Below are 8,353 nucleotides of genomic sequence, written 5' to 3' on the forward strand. Positions count from 1 at the left end.
AGCTGCCCAGGCCCAAACCTAACTTATTCCTGAAGCTATTTCATACAAAATTCAAGCTAGAGCAAGGGGGGAGCACTTAGTTAGTCAACATGAGCCTTTAGTTAGTTTTCTAGAGAGAGAAGCTCCTTTTTCTCTCTAAATTTAGGTTAGTATTAGGTTAAATTCTCTTATATCTAAGTGTAATTTCTTGATTTCATCTTGTTTCTATCACAATTTCTTATTCTAATGTCTTAATTCTCTAGTTTCTCTTGTTAAATTTTTATTTTGCCCTCTTTTATGTTGATGAACCCTTGTTGGATTTTCTTTTCTTTTAATTCAATTTTATGTTTCCATGCTCTCTTTGATGTCTATTTTCATTGATATTGTTGATTTCTTGCTCATGATGGTTGTAGATCTCGTTGATTCTTGCAATTGGTGATGTTTACTTTTCTTGCACTCTAGTTGTTTAATAGAATGCCTCCTTTAGTTTTTGAGTAGTTTCCTTTACTCTTGGCCTAGGCTAAAGGAATTGAGTGACCCTGAGTCATTGGGTCTCAATGAATTGGTGATTGAGAACCCTTGGTGATCAATTTGATACTCATTGACACCAACCCACTACTAATCTAATTAGTAGATAGGTTGGGACTTATGGGTTGATGTGATCAAACCTATTTGACGTACTTCAAGCCTAGGAGTAGATATTACGTACTTAAGGCTTTTGGAAGTAAACTTAATAGGTTGGCCTCTCATAATTATCAATATATGGTTTGTAGACAAGGATGGTGATCTCAATTACCTATGTCTAGCCAAGAGTATCTTCCCTTTCTTTTATTAGTTAATTGTTTATTTACTTTCTTGCCAATATAAAATCAAACCCCTTAACCCCTTTGTTCTTCATAGCCAATAATTGAGCATTTCATTGCAATTCCTTGTGAGATGACCCGGAGTCTAAATACTTCGGTTAATTCTTATTTGGGGTTTGTTACTTGTGACAACCAAATTTAATTTGATTGGAGGATTGACTATCGATTTGGACTATACTAACAATGGAATTATTTTGTGGAATTCCGAACTGGTGTAAATCCGCGCTTATCAAGTCTCTTGTGGACATTTACCGAGAAGTATGCCACACTGAGAAGATCCCACCACCTCGCCCCATCAAAAGTAAAAAAGGAGGGGAAATCGGACAGAATACTATGAATACCATCGAATCTATGGACATCCTACCAACAAGTGCTTCGACTTAAAGAATGTCATAGAAAAATTGGTAAGAGAGGGGCGACTAGATTGGTACTCAGCTAGCAAAACGAATGAATCCAGAAAAAGAAGAAGAGACGAAGAGGTCGGACGAGCTGAACGACCACCCCACACCCTGGAGAGACACGTTCACATGATAAATGGAGGATTTGCAGAAGGAGGGATCTCAAAATCATCACGCAAAAGGCACCTTAAAGAAGCATATCATGTTGGGGGAAGAGAAGGTTCACCCGACCTCCCTACTATCACCTTTACCCAAGAAGACGCAGCAGGCATCATCCCGGGACATGATGATCCCATGGTCATTACAATCGTACTGGCCAATGCTAATCTCCACCGTACGCTAGTGGACTAAGGAAGCTCCACGAATATCCTATTTAAATCAGCCTTCAACAAACTCGGCTTACAAGAAAAAGAGCTCAGATCATATCCGAACAGCTTGTTTGGACTAGGAGACACTCCAATCCAACCACTCGAATATATCTCACTACACACAACCTTTGGAAAGGGAACCCGATCAAGGACACTCAACATAGACTACATCGTAGTCGACGTGATCTCAGCCTACAACGCCTTGATAGGTCGGACAACACTGAATCAGCTTGCTGCAGTAGTTTCGACTCCCCATCTATGCATGAAGTTCTCAACTCCAGAAGGGATCGCCACAATAAAAGGAGCCAGAAAGTTACGCGACGCTGTTACAACAAAAGTCTAAACCTTAGAAGAAAAGATAAGAAATCAACACCATCAACTAGGAGGGGTTCGGGATTGGGAAGAACTTCATCCACAAGCTTAGGGCAAGATCGAGGAAGTCCAGATCGGAGATAACCCGGATAAAACAACAAATATTGGGGAGGCCTTGAAAGGAGACATAAAGGAGCCTCTGATGAAGCTCCTAAAGGATAACGCCGACCTCTTTGCATGGAAGGTCACAGACATGCCAGGCATAAACACGGAACTAATGTGCCACAAATTGGCGGTATACCCAGGATCTCGGCCAGTATAGCAGAAGCATAGGAAACTCGGACCAAAAAGGTCCCAAGTTATGGAAGAACAAGTACAAGCCCTGCTGGAGGCAGGATTTATCAGAGAGTTCAAATACCCACTATGGCTAGCCAACATTGTCTTGGTAAAAAAGTCAAATGGGAAGTGGTGGATGTGCACCGACTACACAGATCTCAATAAAGCCTGCCCAAAAGATCCCTATCAACTCCTAAGTATCGACACTCTAGTGGATGCCTCCTCCAGATACAAATACCTCTTGTTCATGGATGATTATTCAGCATATAATCAAATTCTGATGTACACACCTGATCAAGAAAAGACCTCATTCCTAACCTGAAAGGCAAACTACTGTTATGTCGTCATACCATTCGAACTAAAAAACGCAACAGCTACCTACCAACGGTTGATGAATAAAGTCTTCGCAGAACACATTGGAAAACTAATAGAGGTGTATGTAGCTGACATGTTGGTAAAAACATATAGTGAGGAATCATTACTGTCCGACCTCACCAAAGTGTTCGACACCATACGAAAGCATGGGATGCGACTTAACCTGGCAAAGTGTACCTTTGCAGTAGAGGCCGGTAAATTCTTGGGCTTCATGCTCACACAAAGAGGAATTGAGGCAAACTCGGATAAATGTCGGGCCATACTCAACATGAAAAGTCCGACCTATGTCAAAGAGGCACAACAGCTCAACGAAAGACTGACAGCCCTGTCCAGATTTTTAGCCGGATCAGCCATAAGATCTCTCCCCCCTTCTATGCCACATTAAAGAAGGAAAAGAGGTTTGAATGGATGACAGAGTGCGAGCAGGCTTTCTAGGATTTCAAATGATTTTTGGGACAACCACCTATTCTTACCCGACCACGGGAGGGAGAACCACTTGTATTATACCTCGCAGTAGGAAATTGGGCAATAGCTTCAGCATTAGTTAGGGAAGACGAAGGTAGGAAACAACCCATCTACTTTATTAGTAAAGCTCTGCAGGGAGCCAAACTGAACTACCAAAAGATAGAAAAATTTGCCTACGCTCTCATACTTACTTCCTGTAGACATCGCCCATATTTCCAAGCTCACACCATTAGAGTTCGGACCAACCAGCTCATAAAAGGCATTCTACAGAAAACAGACTTGGCAGGAAGAATCCTACAGTGGGCAGTTGAGTTATCTGAGTTCAATCTCCAATATGAAGCTCAGACAGCCATCAAATCACAGTATCTGGCCGACTTCATCGCTGAGTACACTAACACCCCGGGAACCCCTACAAAATGGAATCTCTACATAGACGACTCTTTAAACAAAACCGGGAGTGGTGCAGGTGTAATAATAGAAAGCGATCAGGGAACCCAAATCAAACTCTCGTTAAAATTTGAATTTCCTGCTTCAAATAATCAAGCTAAATACAAGGCATTACTAGCTGGTTTGAGGCTGGCCAAGGAGGTTGGAGTTCAAAAGCTTATCATTTTCAGCGATTCACAAGTAGTCACCTCACAAATAACAGGGAGCTATCAAGCTAAGGACCCTATAATGAAAAAATACCTGGACAAAACCAAAGAACAACTCGTACATCTCGAGGAATGCGAGGTCCGCCACATACCCCGAGAACATAATGCTCGAGCTGATGCACTCTCAAAACTAGCCAGCACCAAACCAGGGGGCAATAATAGAAGCCTCATTCAGGAAATACTGCAGAGCCCATCAATCTCAGAAGAAGAAAAGATCCTAGCCATATCAGGTCGGGATCAAGGATGGATGACCCCATAATAAGTTACCTCAAGTCAGAGACACTCCCTACAGATAAGAAGGAGGCAAAAAGACTAATACGAGAGGCACAGTACTACACCATAATAGGCGACATTTTATATAAAAGAGGAATCTCAACACGCCTCCTAAAATGTGTATTGACTTCTAATACAAGGGAAGTCCTAGAAGAAGTACATAGGGGCATGTGCGGCAACCATCTGGGGGCACGAGCTCTTTCCAAAAAGGTACTCCGGGCAGGATTCTTTTGGCCGACCCTATAAAAGGAAGCAATCGAGTTTGTTAAGACATGCCCACCATGTCAAAAGCATGCTAATTTCCACAGAGGAGCTCATCAGCGTAACATCACCCTGGCCATTTGCAAAGTGGGGACTCGACCTCCTTGGACCCTTTCTCCAAGGATTGGGACAAGTCAAGTTCCTCATTGTAGGGGTAGATTACTTCACAAAATGGATTGAGGAATAGCCCCTAGCTAATGCCACTGCTTAAAGAAGTCAGAAATTTTTATACAGAAACATGGTTACAAGGTTTGGGGTTCCTTACTGTTCCTAGGGTTACCTGAAACTGTAGGTCAATCTCGGACGAGATCTTCTGTCCCAGTCAGAGCTGTTGTGCCTGACTTGTTGAACAGAGTGATGGTGCTGATCCTTCGTCACCGGAGGGTGGTGGTACCTGCAAGGGGTTCCGATGCTTAAGTTAGCAAGGGTATTAAGCAGGTTTTTAGTAGGATCAGAGTATGAGTTATACCTGGGTGCTCCAGCGTATTTATAATAGTGTGGAATGACCTTTTTAGATAAGATAAGTTAGTTATCTTATCTTATATTTATCTTTTGAGTGAGGTCATCTTATCTTCAAGGGAATCGTCCTTCTCCCTGTAGGCTTGGACTACCTTGGGCTTAGGTGCGCGGTCCTCTGTTGGGGCCCTTCTTTTGGGCTTTCCTGGTGACTTGGCCGAGCTCTTTGAGAAGTGGTCAGGTTGTCCTGATCTACAGAGGTCGGTCGCTTTGTCTGTAGAATATCCTGGGTCGGAAAACTCGATCTAGGGTATGAACAGTGCCCCTGCTCGAGCTCGGTTTTTGAGGTCGAGTCTTTAGTCTTAGGACTTCGATCCTTCTCTGGTGAAGCCGAAATCGAGCATTTTGTCGATTTCTTCTTGGTAGAGTTCTCCTTTGAATGTGGAACATTTGTTTTCTTTTAAAGCGCATGCTTTTACATTAGCGCTTTTGGCCTTGGGAATAAGTGAGGGTTTAATCCCCTCATTAATTATTTTTTAAATGCGCCATTTCTCTTTAGTCTTTTCCTTTTGAATTTTGATTCTTAAGAGAAAATGGTTTTTCTTCTCCATAACTTCCCTTTTCTTTCTCTCTTTCTGTTCTTGCTTGAAGTTTGCAGTTTTTTGTTTTTCTTCCTGTGACGCAGCTTCGGTAATTGTTCTGTGCATTCCTTTGTTTGTGAGAGGGTGACTCTCTGACTCCATTTCCTCCTTTCAATTTTGTTGAAGCTTTTGGTTTTTCCAGGTTGGTTCATCTTGCTGCTTTTTTACTTCCTTCATTGTTTCACATCCTTTTTTGAGAAAGTCTCGATCTTTTACTTTTAGAAAGTTGGAATCTTCTTTTGCTTGCTTGTGTCTGATTGTTTCTGCAATGTGCGCTATTTTAGGGCTTCCTTAATTTGCCTGATCTTTTGCCGTTCTTTTTTGATAGTTACTGCTTTAGGGCTTTGAGTTTTTGTTACTGCTCCTGATTGTGCCTTCTGGTTTGAAACAAACTTTGCTTGATTATGAGGAAGATTGCATTTTTGATCATTTTCTATTTGGCATGCTTTGATGCTTGACAATTTCACTTGTTGATAGACTGTTGGGTAAATGATGACGTTTTTATGATCTTGAAATACACTGGAGCACCTAGGTATAACTCATACTCTGATTCTACTCAATACCTGTTCAATACCCTTGCTAACTTAAGCATCGGAGTCCCTTGCAGATATCCCCCACCCTTCAGGGATAAAGGATCAGCAGCATTCTCAGTTCCACAAGTCGGACACACCAGCTCCGGCCGCTATACACCTGTCGGACACATCGGCTCCAACCAACACAGAAGATCTCGACCGAGATCGACCTACAGTTTCAGGTAACCCTCGGAACATTGGCACCATTGCCGGAGAACCTGGAAGTCATTCCAACACCATGGCGGACAACCATGACAATGACCACAACTCAGGTTTGGAAGATAGAACACCACACAAGAACACGGAGGCTATACTTAAAGATACTCCGGAATCCAATGGAGACAAAAATTCATCAAATCTAGGGGTGATAGAAGCACTTCAAAATCGATTAAAGCAACTTGAGAAAGAAGCCCAACATCAACGCGAAAAGGAAGAGGATCTACGTCGGGAGATAAGGCGGCGCCGAGAATTAGAAGATAAGCTTATGAAACTCGAAGCTGATCTCAAAACTAAAGCTACTCGATCCACCCCAGAGGATAGCTCTCACAAAGATCAAGATCCATTCATCAGGGAAATTATGAAGACCAAAATCCCAAAAGATTTCAAACTTCCGGATATGACTCTGTATGACGGCACCTCGGACCCCTACCACCATCTCAACAACTTCAGAAGTAGAATGTACCTCACTGACGCCTCAGATGCAGTTCACTGCAAAGCCTTTCCAACAACTCTTACCAAGACAGCCATTAGATGGTTCGACAACCTACCTCCAAAATCCATCTCAAGTTTCGACAACCTGGCCAAAAAGTTCCTGGCCCGATTTTCCATACAGAAGGACAAAGCCAAACACGCACCCAGCCTACTAGGAATCAAGCAAGGAGATCGGGAGAGTCTTTGTAACTACATGGAAGGATTCAACAAAACATGCATGGACATACAAAGTTTACCAACAGAAGCTGCCATCATGGGCCTCATAAACGGCCTACGAGAAGGACCATTTAGCCAATCTATATCAAAGAAGTCCCCAGCATCCCTAGATGAAGTACAAGAACGGGCGCAGAAGTACATCAACATGGAGGAGAATTCTCGACTTGGGGAAGCCTCGAGGTTCGGTTCTGCCTACCGAGATAAAGATAAAGAATCCAAGAAAAAAGAAGATCGCTCCGGAGAGAAAATAAAAAAATATCATAACTACACCCCTCTTAGGGTATCCTTGGTAGATATTTACAAAGAAGTCTGCCATACGGAAAAAATACCACCAGCTCAGCCACTTAAAGGCAAAAGGGGAGGAGGAAATTGGAACGAATACTGTGAGTATCATCGAGTCCGAGGACATTCCACTAACGAATGCTTTGACTTGAAAAACGTCATAGAAAAATTAGTTAGGGAAGGAAAACTAGATCGGTTCCTGGCCAATCGGGACGAAGAACCAAGAAAAAGAAGAAGGGATGAAGATGTCGGACGATCTGAACGATCACCCCGCACACCGGAAAGACATGTCCACGTAATACACGGTGGATTTGCTGGAGGAGGAATTTCCAAATCATCCCGCAAGCGACACCTCAAAGAAGTATACCATGTCCAAGGCAAGAAAGAGGTGCTAGACATCCCAGCAATCACGTTTACCAAAGAAGATGCATCAGGAATCATCTCAGGACACGACGACCCCATGGTCATCACAATCATATTGGAAAATGCCAACCTCCACCGTACATTAATTGACCAAGGAAGCTCCGCCGACATCTTATTCAAAACTGCCTTCGACAAGCTCGGCTTAGAAGAAAAAGAGCTAAGAGCATACCCGAACAACCTGTTCGGACTTGGGGATACCCCAGTACAACCACTGGGATACGAATCGTTACATACAACCTTCGAAAAGGGGAACCAATCCAGAACACTCAAGATAGACTATATTGTGGTCGACGTAAGCTTAGCCTACAATGCCTTAATAGGTCGGACAACGTTAAATCAACTCGGAGCAATAGTTTCAACTCCACATCTATGTATGAAATTCCCAACTGCAGAAGGGATAGCTACAATAAAAGCAGATCAAAAGATGGCGCGTCGCTGTTATAACGAAAGTCTAAATCTCCGAGGAGAAGGAGGAGAGTTCCACACAATCGAACTCGGTGAAGATCACAGACGAGAAGAACTCCGCCCACGAACCGAAGGAGAACTAGAAAGTGTCTAGATCGGAGATACCTCGGACAAAACAACTAATATTGGCATGATCCTGAAAGGAGACGCCAAAGAATCACTAATACGGTTTCTACGAGATAATGTTGATCTCTTTGCATGAAAAGCTTCCGACATGCTAGGCATAGATCCCGAACTAATGAGCCACAAGCTGGCAGTCTACCCAGGATCCCGGTCGGTACAACAAAGACGAAGAAAACTCGGG

Source organism: Arachis stenosperma, chromosome 9, assembly GCF_014773155.1.
Source record: "Arachis stenosperma cultivar V10309 chromosome 9, arast.V10309.gnm1.PFL2, whole genome shotgun sequence".
In the NCBI taxonomy this organism is placed as follows: domain Eukaryota; kingdom Viridiplantae; phylum Streptophyta; class Magnoliopsida; order Fabales; family Fabaceae; genus Arachis; species Arachis stenosperma.